Here is a 14,426-nt window from a genome sequence, read left to right on the forward strand (position 1 = left end):
CACTCTATGAGCACCTACAAGGATTCATGGATCATGCCATCCTTAGCAAAACCAAGACTCACTCCCCTAAGAGAAGGAAACCAGTCTGTTGGACCCCCTCCATAAACAGGTTATACAATAGAAGGAGGAAACGAGTTCAAATCCCAAGAAGGAAAGACATCCCTGATCAGTATCAGTAAGAAACTGAGGCCCCTCATAAAATCATCCAAGGCTAACTTCAAAAGAAAAATAGCTAAAGATTCAAAAGATAACCACAAAGCCTTCTTTAGCTATGTTAAGAATCTAAGTGGCAACTCGCAGATATGCACTAAACTAGTGCAAAATGGAACAAAATAGACTGAACCTACTGATATTGCCAACATCCTGACACATAGATTCAGTGCAAACTTCACCCCCCTCTCACCACCAAAAGGACCCACAACAAAAGTGTAGTGTCCCGGAAATCACAGACGCACAGGTGAAAATAGCCCTTTCAAAAGCCAAAAACACAGCGTCAATGGGGCCAGATGGTGCCCTAGGCGGCATCTTGCACAAATTACAGAATGAACTAACCCCCTACCTAAACATGCTGTTCAACCTCAGCCTCTCCACAGGCTACAGGCCCATAGAATGGTGCACAGCAACGGTTATTCCACTCCACAAAGGAGGGGCCACAACTGACCCTGGTAACTATCGCCCCATAAGCCTGACTAGCCTGGTCTGCAAGGCTATGGAGTGCATCATCATGGAACTCATTAACAAAGACATTGGGAACCTCCAAACACTTGACCTGATGCAGTTCGGCTTTGTTAGGGGCAGATCATGCCTACTAAACCTGGTTGACTTCTTCAAGTCAGTCACCAAGGCCATAGACAATTCCCCACTCAGGTATTACAGAAAAACTCACCAGCCTGAACGTAAACCCCTACATCATGAGATGGGTTGCCAACTGGCTTACAGACAGAACTCACACAGTACAAATAGTGAGCTCCAGGTCCGACTCTAAACCAGTCACAAGTGGTGTCCCGCAAGGCTCGGTCCTGGGACCCCTACTGTTCGACATATACTTCTCAGAAGTACAGGCAAACACAGAAGACTATGGCTAACCAAGTTCTCAGATGACTGCAAACTGGGAGCCATAATTGATGTTCCGGCTGACACAGACATCCTCCAAAAGGGCCTTACTGAGATAGACCCCTAGTGTCAAAGTCATGGCCTCTAGCTAAATGCCAAAAAATGCATAGTCATCCCATTTGGGAAAAACAAAACACCCACGAATTACCACATAGGTGGTAGCCCCCTTAATACAGAAGAGATAATAAGAGATCTGGAGACCCAGGTAGATAGTAATCTCTCCTTTGACAATCATATTGCCAAAGTGGTTAGGAAATCCTTCTATGTGGCCCATCTAATTACTAAAGGGTTCGCATCTAGAAATAAAGAGGTTATAGTGCCCCTCTACTTGTCACTCATCAGAACCATCATCCCATCATCCCATTTGGGATATATCTCACAAGACGCTTCCAATGGCTAGAGAGACCACAAAAGTACCTCACCAAGAGGATTACTGGCCTCAAACATATGTCCTATGCAGCCCGAGTGAAAAAAAACTCCGGCTGTACTCAATGGCATATCACTTACTCAGAGGTGCTCTCTGCCTGACTTACAAAGCCATGTCCAACTCAGAATTGATGAACATGCTCCACCTAAAGAAATCCAAGTCACTCCGAGCCACGTGCTCTAGCAAGCTAAACCTCACCACAACAATAAATAGAACATGCTAGAGGGATAGATTCCTGTCACAGAGACTCTCCATGCTTTGGAACAAACTTCCAAACTACATTAGGCAGAGCCCTTCACTAAGACTCTTCAAGAGAAACCTTGACGAGTGGATGGGTAACAGAAAATACACCCCTGGGATCACTTCATTGGCTCTGCTTGACAGAGGATCAGTTAATTAATCAATGGGGTGGCAATAGCCGACACACTCTGGCTAGGCTTATAAATGCCCTTGGGCAGGATTCAAAGATGGCCGCTGTTCTGTAAGCACTGCTAATCCTTAGCTTCTTTAAATAACTTGAATAAAACTAACCCAGAAGATTATTCAGAAACAATTGCGATGGAATATCTTGAAATACCAACTCTATTTAACTCCGAAATAAAGTTACCAAGGAAAAGTGACTGGTACAGCTTATAATCAAGTAAGATTGGTAAGGATACAGAGAGATTAACTTAAGCCGTGTGCTCCTTCAGTCCTTAATGAAAAATACATCCAAAACTGAAGACAATAAACATCACAGGATGTCAAAAGAAGATAAAAACATGGACACTACCACAACTAAAACCAAACTTTCGGATTTACTATCTCTGGAAAAGGACTTGAACTCAAAAAGGCAGAAGATAATAAAACAAACAGATACATCCAAAACTAGAAACAAAAATAAATCTGATCAACCAGCAAATCTGGAGGATATTAAAACAGCCTTACTTCCCATCCAAGAGGCAATAAAAGAATAAACTATACAACTACAATCATTTGGAAATACCTTCAACCAAATAATGGACAGACTGGATAAATCTGAAGACAAAACCATGGAAAATGAGGATAAAATAACTCTAATAACCAAAAAAAAACTGACTCTCATGACAAAGAAATTCAAAACATCCAAGATAAGATCACAGATATAGAAGCAAGATCCAGAAGGAATAATATTATCATAAGAGGCATCTCAGAATCTGTAAACCACAATGAGCTGATTCCCTCTATAATACAAATTTTAAACATACTGCTCAAAGAACCTGGAACAGTAAAACAAATAATAATAGAAAGAGCTCACAGAGCTCTAAGAGAAACCCAAAGAACCTACAAAACCAGACCTGTTTATGCAAAACTGTTAAACTTTCAAGATGTCAATACAATCTTGCTAACTACTAAAAAAAACGGAGGAACTGTGAACTGGAACAATAATATAATATCACTGGCCCAAGATCTTCCCCTCCAAATAAGGCAAGCAAGACAGCTTTTTTCTCCTTATTATAAGTTCCTAATTGAAAGAAAAATAAAATTTCAAATGAAATACCCTAACACACTAATTTTTCACTCAGAAGGAACTAAATATATGATCGCTAACCAAAAGGAAGCCAGAGAAACCTTCCTAGCTGGTTGTAAGAAAATTCCAACATTAGATCGATAAATATACTCACTGGAGTGATGTATGACCTTTGGATAAACGATCGAACGCCTTTCGGCCCTCCGAGACTTTCTGTTTTCTACTGTGTTGCTTGACTTTTGTAGGCCTATGTCAGCAGGTTGGTAGTTCTGATGTGTCAGAATAATCACCATGAGGCCGACCGAGAACAATTAGGCCTGCCTCCTCCTCTCCACTTTCCCACGACAGGAACCAAAAATATCCCTCCATGCTCTACACCAGTTTATTCAAAATTGTGACACTTCCGGGATATCCAGTCGGTTTTGTTCATCCCCCTATGTTTACTCAAACTGTGAACAAGCTCCTCAACACAGGAAGTGAGCGACGAGTGATCTGACTGCAAACAAGGGAAAAAAAAAAAAAGTCTTAGAACGAAGTAAAATAAAATTGGACAGTCTGTTTGTAATTACAAAGAAGACAGTAAATACACACACGTATTTCAATCCTTCTCATTGCAGTTAATCTTGGAATACAGTCTGCATGCTTGCTGCCTAGTGTATTACTATCTGCGTACACACTGAAGATAGAACCGAGCTACAAAGCAATGCTTGTTCACTACTCGTTTGTCGACCTGGATTTTGAACACAACTAAAATAAGGAAGTTCACCTAAACTAATATCGCTTTACCAATTTAGTGCTGTTCTGATTTTGTACCACAGAAGCTGTATGTTCCTACATCGCTTCTTAATAATGTATTGCCTTTAACATAGCGCTTAGGATTCACACTACCTGTCAAAATTTGAATCTATTCTTTTTTCTTATTCAAATATATTTTCCTCATACTGCCAAGATATGCCAGCATATTAACACTGCCTGTTACTTTAAATGTTGAAGTGATAGTAGCCATAGATAAAAACACAATAGGAAATATAGAGAAAAAGGCTACAGAAGCTCTTGATTGCTTCAATAGACAACACGCTCATATTTGATTTCAACATGAATGTGAGAATGAGGATCATAACCTTAAACAGAATATAAATTTCTCCCTGATGATTTTAAATAAGACAACACAGAATATCATAAAATAACTTTAACTTAACTAAACTATAATTTTGCATAGTGTCTATAAAAAATACATGTCAAGACATATAAATGCGGCAGAAATATAACAAGGATACTATTTCTCAAGACTGACATTTTCTAAAACATTGTTAGACATATGTAGGAATGATTACTTTTTCTTCCTATGATGTGCATGACATAGTGGACTAATTCAGAAACTATCTTGTCAATTCTGAAATTATATGTTTCATACTGCTACATTTCCCCATCTATTTTTATCTGTCTTGTTAGCAGTGGGAAAATCATAGATAGTATATGAAACATTTCTTTAACTATTGTAACATGAAAGTCAGTAATCCCTGCCAGAAAACATGAAAGCATAATACTAAATATGCCTTAAGAAATTTATGTCAATAAATCAGAAATTCATGCACAAAGAATGACATTAACCTGCTGAAGAGATTTCTATTCCCACAGTAGGTATAACAAGTCTCAAATCCCTTTCTCAAGATGAGGGACAAAAACAAAATAAAGGGGTATATAAGATCCAAAACCAGATATAATATTTAAACAGTACGGTAGAGCACGTAAGAGTTGATGGTTCAACAGATGTTGCATTAATATGCATCTTTTAAACAATAAGACATATGCTGCTCTAATATCTGGCATCACTGACAGACAGACAGTAATCCTTATATAAATTTATGCAATACTTTTTGTCTTAAAGATTAAGGTTGACTACATCACTGGGATACTTTGACACAAACTGACTTATTGATGCACTAATTGTTAAACTATCTTTGAAATGCAAAGTTAAATAGTACAATACTGTTTTCTTATAAGTCAGTATGCCAAACATTCTCTACATTATAGACTGTAATTTGTATCTGTTATTATATGCAACAACAATTTGCCTAATAGAACATTAAATTGCTTTGTAGCATTAGATGTCTATTTAATTAGGTGTCTTTTGAAACATGAATGTACTACTGATATTATTTATTTTATAACACCTCTTCTATTTCACCTCCACAGCGATGATCTGCAGGCAATAATCAAGAGTCTCTGAGATTTACACTCAGAATAACTATGCTAGTTACCTTAATGAACTCTCCTCCCCCTGCCAGTTCTAGTACAAAGCTGAATTTATATAAGACAAATGACATTTTGAAGAATGGTATTTTATTCTCATAGTTTTTCACAAACTGCCCTTTATAAATCTTTAATATGTACAGTCCTACTCATAGCATGAAGGAAACGGATATAATATTAATGGAAAGGAGGCAGAGAGGAACAGAAAACAAAGTAGAACACATAAAACAATCCTATTTTTTATACTACTTCAATGTTATTGAAAATAAAAGGATATAACTAATAATTTTACTAATACCTTCTAGTAGATTCTTATATTATACTAACACTTATTTGTACAGTTATACTAAAAACCTTGTTTAATGGACCTTTAATCAATATAATGGCTCTACTGAGACCTTTTCAAATCACACCTTGTAATTATTGATAATCACATAGAATATACACTTTGATTATTCTTTTAGTCAGATACAAGACTACTGGGGAGACTAGGGATACTTTAGTGGTGTTTTTTAGGGAATTAGTTTGTTAAGCTTTGTCTATGTAGAAAAAAACCTTTGCAGGGATACTAGTTTCCATTACTTACCTAAATATGATAACCCATTTCATAATTACTATACTTTACTACAGATCTATAAAACTAATAATGGATTACTCCCTGCATTAGTCCTGGTCCAAGGGGATGGTGGTTAGGCACTGGGTGGGGATGGGAATAAAAGGATGCTTTCTTAATTTTATCAATACATGAACAGAAATCAACATCACAAACAGTCACTCTAGACTTATTTCACAAACAACCCAATTACATAAATGTGGGAATTTGACTCATGGAATATCAAAGGGCTCCGGGATAAGAAGAAAAGAAAACTTTTCCTACACCTCATCCTAAAAGCGAAATTGAACTTCATATTGATCCAGGAAACTCATTTAACACTTGAACCATGGTCAGAAATTAAAGAGAAAAAATGGATAAAGGTTATCATAGCTTCTGAAGGCAAATCCAATAGTGTGGGGGTAGCTATAATAATTAAAAAACATTTCCAAGATAAAATTTTAGAAACCAAAGTAGACAAAGAGGGAAGATAGTGCTACGTAACTATTCTAACTCCAAATCTTCCCAAACCTCTTCTTGTCCTTAATGTTTATGCCCCTTGTAAAAACCAACACATCTTTCTCGCCTCATTATACCCAGTCTTAAATAAATTCCAAGATTATTACATGATCCTAGGTGGAGATTGGAACACATATCTAAATCCTGACATAGACAAAACAAGTACAAATATAATACCTAATAAACAAGCTCATCTAGCACTAAGAGAACTTATTCAGGATTACAAGTTATATGACCCCTTTAAGTATGGAGATAGTCTAAATAAATCCAACAGATTCACATTCTACTCCCAATGCCACAAAATGTGGTCGAGAATAGATTTCTTTCTAATTTCAGTCTCATTTATCAAACTAGCCCCGAAAATGACCGTACACACTAGATACCTCTCGGACCACTCCAAAATTACTCTAAACCTCAATGGAATCACAATGAATAACAGAATGAAAAAAAACTACAATTGGTCTTTGAACCCTAACCTTCTAACCAAAAAGGAAATAATAAAAGATATTCAAACCTTACTCAAATCAACCCTATCTAACATTCTTAACCCCCGATTACCTATGGATATCAAATGGGCAGCAACCAAAGCCCAAATTAGGGGAATACTTATTAAAAAAGCATCCTACTATAAAAAAAATAATCTTAAAGAAGAACAGGACTTAGAAGCCAAAATTCAAAAACTTGAGAATGACCTATTAATAAAATATAATTCCCAAACTGAATCTGAAATCCTGAAACTTCAAAAAGATCTATACCTGTTACATAATAGCAAACTGTCCTTTTATGAAACCAAAATGCTAGCTAACTATGCTAACGAAATGCAAATACCATCGTGAGCACTGGCCAGAATCATAACCCAAACTAAATCTCTCTCACAAATATCTGAAATACTCTATGAAAATATCCACTACACGAATATTGAAGATATTAATAAAATCTTCAAACGAATATATTCACAGACCTATGGTGACCAAATATCAATAGCCTCCAAAGAAGAAAGAACAAATTTCCTTCAAAAACTCGATCCCGAAACTAGATACAAAACAACAAGAAAAATTAACTGAACCTATCTCTATCAGTCAAATAACCACAACTATCCACCAAATGAAATCACATAAAGCCCCAGGCCCAGACGGTATCACAGTTGAATTCTACAAAACCTTCTCCCCTATCTTAGCTCAAATTCTATTCCATATACTGAACTATATAATAAACAATAAAATTAATGACCTTCATTTTAATGCATCTAAAACTATTTTTATACTCAAAGATCAAGCTGACCCAAAAAACCCAGATAGCTATAGGCCCATCTCACTATTAAACATTGACACCAAAATTCTAACATCCATACTTGCAAACAGACTGTAAAAATGACTAGATAAAATTATCTCCCCTGAACAATCTGGCTTCACAACACTCAGACAAACACGTGATAATACACTAACTCTTAATACTCTAATATCCCAGGCCAATCATTATAACCTAAACATATATGCTCTAATTATTGATGCCCATAAAGCTTTCGATAGAGTAAATATTGACTTTCTACTCCAAACATTACCCTATTTTAATATTCCACAAAAATGTATCCAGATACTGCAAATTATATACAACAAACCATATACATCTTTATATATCAGCAAAACCTGGTCTAACAGAATTTCAATTAAAAATGGAACCCATCAAGGATGCCCTCTATCTCCTATACTCTTTAACTTATATCTTGAGCCACTACTCCTAAATATGAAACAAAATATATACCATAATCCTCCAATACTATTTAACACCAAAATCTTCCTTTCAGCCTTTGCAGATAATTTGAATATCTATTGTACCACACCAATCTCAGACATAAACAAAATACTATCGGCTATAGAACACTTCTCAAAGATTTCAAACTACAAATTAAATCTTAAAGAAATTAGCATATTTCCTTTAAAACCCCCTAAACCATTCTCGTTCCTACCTCTAATAGGAAATATAAAAATAAAAGAGATAATCAACTATTTAGGCATCACTTTCTCAACAAACAAAGATTTTTACTCAAATAATATAACTCAAAAATGGCAAAATATTATTTTAGACCTTAATAGATGGAAAAATCTTAAACTACCTTTCCTGGCAAAAGTCTCAGTAATTAAAATGAATATATTACCCAGATTACTTTATACATTCATGACTACTCAAATAAACATACCCAATAAATTTTTAGACAAACTCACACTTTGCTCACAAAATTTATTTGGGAACCAAAAAAAAAAACAGAATCTCATATACCAAACTCTCGACCCCAAAAAGTAAAAGTGGTCTAGACCTTCCCAATTTCGAGATGTATTACCTAATTACAAATGCTAATAGAGTACTGCGAATAGCTGAATACAACCCAAAGAATAAATACTGGTCCCCAATGTGGATAATTATATACCAAAAAAATATCAAAAGCTTGGATATCAATCCCAAAGCCTTACCATTTCTAAATACAAGTTTAATAAAACCGTGCAAAATATTAGAACCCCTGAAACACTCTATCTCACTAACTCTAAAACTCTTGAAGTATCTAAATCTGACTCAAGCTATGATGTTACTACAACCCTTACACAAAAATCCCAACCTTAAAATTAACAATCAGTCTCTAAACCTGAATCCCTTTCCCAAATTAATTAATATAACTATCCACTATCATCATCATCTTCTTTCGGCTGTTCCCGTTTTGGGTCGCCACAGCAGATCACCTGTTTCCATTTCTTCCTGTCCTCTGCATCTTGCTATGTCACAAAAACCACCTGCATGTCCTCTCTCACCACATCCATAAACCTTATCTTAGGCCTTCCTCTTTTCCTGTTACCTGGTAGCTTCATCCTTAGCATATTTTTCCCAATATATTCAGCATCCCTCCTCAGCACATGTCCAAACCAACATAATCGTACCTCTCTGGCTTTGTCTGCAAACCTTCCAACCTGTGCTGACCCTCTAATATACTTAGTCCTAATCCTGTCCACCCTCATCACACCCAGTGCAAATCTTAACATCTTTAATTCTGCCACATCAAGCTCAAACTCTTGACTTTTTGTCAATGCCACTGTCTCCAACCCATATAACATAGCTGGTCTCACTACCCTCTTGTAGACCTTCCCTTTCACTTTTACAGGTTCTCGTCTGTCACAAATCACTCCTGACACTCTTCTCCACCCACTCCATCCTGCCTGTACTCTCTTCTTCACCTCTTTTCCACACTCACCGTTACTCTGAACTATTGACCCCAAGTATTTAAACTCATCCACCTTCGGCACCTCTGCTCCTTGCATCCTCATCATTCCTCTACCCTCCCTCTCATTCACACACATATATTCTGTCTTAGTCCTGCTCACCTTCATTCCTCTTCTCTCTAGAGCATATCTCCATCTCTCCAGGGTCTCCTCCACCTGTTCCCTACTCTCACTACAAATCACAATGTCATCTGCAAACATCATAGTCCAAGGGGACTCTTTATCTATTAACTTCCAAATGCAAATAAAAAGGGCTAGAGATCTTAAACTACCTTTCCTGGCAAAAGTCTCAGTAATTAAAATAAATATATTACCCATATTACTTTATACATTCATGACTACTCAAATAAACATACCCAATAAATTTTTAGACAAACTCACACTTTGCTCACAAAATTTATTTGGGAACCAAAAAAACCAGAATCTCATATACCAAACTCTCGACCCCAAAAAGTAAAAGTGGTCTAGACCTTCCCAATTTTGAGATGTATTACCTAATTACAAATGCTAATAGAGTACTGTGAATAGCTGAATACAACCCAAAGAATAAATACTGGTCCCCATTGTGGATAATTATATACCAAAAACATATCAAAAGCTTGGATATCAATCCCAAAGCCTTACCATTTCTAAATACAAGTTTAATAAAACCATGCAAAATATTAGAACCCCTGAAACACTCTATCTCACTAACTCTAAAACTCTTGAAGTATCTAAATCTGACTCAAGCTATGATGTTACTACAACCCTTACACAAAAATCCCAACCTTAAAATTAACAATCAGTCTCTAAACCTGAATCCCTTTCCCAAATTAATTAATATAACTATCCACTATCATCATCATCTTCTTTCGGCTGTTCCCGTTTTGGGTTGCCACAGCAGATCACCTGTTTCCATTTCTTCCTGTCCTCTGCATCTTGCTATGTCACAAAAAACACCTGCATGTCCTCTCTCACCACATCCATAAACCTTATCTTAGGCCTTCCTCTTTTCCTGTTACCTGGTAGCTTCATCCTTAGCATATTTTTTCCCAATATACTCCGCATCCCTCCTCAGCACATGTCCAAACCAACATAATCGTGCCTCTCTGGCTTTGTCTGCAAACCTTCCAACCTGTCCTGACCCTCTAATATACTTAGTCCTAATCCTGTCCACCCTCATCACACCCAGTGCAAATCTTAACATCTTTAATTCTGCCACATCAAGCTCAAACTCCTGCCTTTTTGTGAATGCCACTGTCTCCAACCCATATAACATAGCTGGTCTCACTACCCTCTTGTAGACCTTCCCTTTCACTTTTACAGGTTCTCGTCTGTCACAAATCACTCCTGACACTCTTCTCCACCCACTCCATCCTGCCTGTACTCTCTTCTTCACCTCTTTTCCACACTCACCGTTACTCTGAACTATTGACCCCAAGTATTTAAACTCATCCACCTTCGCCACCTCTGTTCCTTGCATCCTCATCATTCCTCTACCCTCCCTCTCATTCACACACATATATTCTGTCTTAGTCCTGCTCACCTTCATTCCTCTTCTCTCTAGAGCATATCTCCATCTCTCCAGGGTCTCCTCCACCTGTTCCCTACTCTCACTACAGATCACAATGTCATCTGCAAACATCATAGTCCAAGGGGACTCCTGTCTGATCTCGTCTGTCAACCTGTCCATCACCATTGCAAATAAGAAAGGGCTCAGAGCTGATCCTTGATGTAACTCCACCTCCACCTTAAACACATCCGTCACTCCCACCACAGACCTCACCGCTGTCACACTACCCTTGTACATATCCTGTACCACTCTTACATACTTTTCTGACACTCCTGACTTCCTCATACAATACCACAACTCCTCTCTAGGCACCCTGTCATATGCTTTCTCTAAGTCTACAAAAACACAATGCAACTCCTTCTGACATTCTCTGTACTTCTCCATCAATGCTCTCAGAGCAAAGATCACATCTCTAGTGCTCTTTCCCGGCATGAAACCATACTGCTGATTACTAATCATCACGTCCCTTCTTAACCTTGCTTCCACTACTCTTTCCCATAAATTCATGCTGTGACTGATCAATTTAATCCCTCTGTAGTTACTACAGCTCTGCACATCACCCTTATTCTTAAAAGTCGGTACCAAAACACTTTTTCTACATTCCTCAGGCATCCTCTCACTTTCCAAGATTTCATTAAACAATCTGGTAAAACTCCACTGCCATTTCACCTAAACACCTCCATGCTTCCACAGGTATGTCATCTGGGCCAACAGCCTTTCCATTCTTCATTCTCTTCATAGCTATCCTTACTTCCTCCTTGCTAATCCATTGTACTTCATGATTCACTATCCCTACATCATCCAACCTTCTCTCCCTCTCATTCTCTTCATTCATCAACCCCTCAAAGTACTATTTCCATCTCCTCAACACCCTCTCCTCACTTGTGAGTATGTTTCCCTCATTATCCTTTATCATCTTTACCTGCTGCACATCTTTCCTAGCTCGGTCCCTCTGTCTAGCCAATTGGTACAGGACCTTTTCTCCCTCCTTAGTGTCCAACCTTTCATACAACTCTTCATATGCCTTATCCTTAGCCTTCGCCACCTCTCTCTTTGCCATGCACCTCATCTCCTTATACTCCTGTCTACTTTCTTCATCTCTCTGACAATCCCACTTCTTCTTTTCCAACCTCTTTCAATGTATACTCTCCTGTACTTCCTCATTCCACCACCATGTCCCTTGTCGTCCTTCCTCTGTCCAGATGTGATACCAAGCACCTTTCTAGCCGTCCCCCTTACTAGCTCTGCTGTAGTTACCCAGCTAATTGGTAACTCTTCACTACCACCCAGTGCCTGCCTTAACTCATCCCTGAACTCCACCTCACAATTACCCTTTTTCAATTTCCACCATTTGATCCTTGGTGCTGCCCTCACACTCCTCCTCCTCTTCTTGATCACTGACATCATCCTACAAACCACCATCCTATGCTGCCTAACTACACTTTCTCCGGTCACCACTTTCCAAGATATATACCCATATATAAATGGCTCTATACAAGAAATAAGCAATCATTTGAACCTCCCCAAATCCTATCTAGTGATCTTAAGGCAAATTAAAGAATTATGTACCACCTATTTACAAAACTGCAACATATGTAACAATGATATAACAACCTGTAACTCACTATGGAAGACCATCCTCTCAACTAAAAAATATATCACTAATACATACAAATTAATCAAAGACATTAAATTCCAAAAAGATCTGCTTGTCTCGGATTACTGGAGAAAGAACAATCCATCCATCAATACCCTTCATCTAAACCAAGCTATCAACTTAACAAATAAATCCATACCCCTTAAGAAATTGGCATTTACACAACTGACGATTTAGAACAACTCATATTTCACACCCGCTATCCTACATAAATTTAACTCTACGAAATCCCCCCTTTGTCCTCATTGTAAAATTCAAACAGCTGATATATTCCACTTATTCTGGAGCTGTAAATGTGTATTTAAACTTTGGAACTCCCTTAAATTCCAATTACAAAAAATGGGCTATCAAACATCCACACTCAACTGGGAATTCACTGTTCTACATATCCTACCAAATAACATCTCCAAAACACAAGCAATTACTATGATCAATATTTTTCTCTTAATGAAACTCTATATAGCAACTAATTGGCTTAACCTAAATAACATATCCTGGGAGAATTTGAAATTAATGGTGACCAAACATCTCTTAGCCCAAAAAATTGTAATCGATAAGAGGAATAAAAACATCAAACACAGGAAATTATGGGAACAAATCCTCAATATCATTGTTGCCTAGCTCATGACATTCTATTAGACTTAAATACGAATAAGAGATTTCATACTAAACTATATTCATAGCTCAAGAAGTTTTCTTCTCTTTCATCTCCCTCCTTTCTCTAAGGTATACTCACATCCACAACAATCTCATTGAAATGTATCAACTCGTCTCTTGAATATTGAAAGCATCTATGTATATAGTGTAAATAGTATTGGTTGATTGTTTTATTTCTGTTTGTACCACCCTCAATGTATAACAACTGCTTACTGTGAAGAGGTCTTACCTCTACCTGTTATATTATGTATGTTATTTTGGATTAATGAAAAGAATAAATACAAATTATTGAAAAAAAATAAATAAATGCCCTTGGGCAGATAGCCTAGTACCTACCTATGAACCTATGAAAAAGTCAATAAACCAAATCACCCCAAAATCATCCAGCTTAACAGCATAAGGCATTATGTTAATTAAGCATATTTCTGTTGAAGTGGAAACACATTTCTGGACACAGAAGCTACAACTTTAATGCTGATTTTAGCAAATCATTTTAATATTTATAAATAATGAAAGTACAAAATAATCCTGGACAAAGTTATATGCTTCATTATATGAAATTTCAGCAGTATACCTAGGCAGAAACATCTGACTGAAGCCCAGTCAAGGCCAGAAATGCTGCTAAAGTGAAAATTAAATAAAACTGGGATGGATGTAACTCAAACCATATCTGTAAGCAGGAAACAATCATACAAACACCCCTAAAATACTGTTTTGTTACAATTAAATTAAGATTAAACCACAAATCCTTTGCAAATGTTAATATTTGCTATAGTCTGCTTTTTTGATTTCATGTTATATGTTGGGGCTTTTCTCTCTGGATTTCCTCTGAAAATGGGTTATTTTCCAGTTGGACTTTCCTGGTGGGCAGATGTCAGTAAATAAATAAATTGCATTAAAT

This window comes from Protopterus annectens, chromosome 6.part0 (assembly GCF_019279795.1).
Source record: "Protopterus annectens isolate FY-2018-M chromosome 6.part0, PAN1.0, whole genome shotgun sequence".
Classification (NCBI taxonomy): Eukaryota; Metazoa; Chordata; order Ceratodontiformes; family Protopteridae; genus Protopterus; species Protopterus annectens.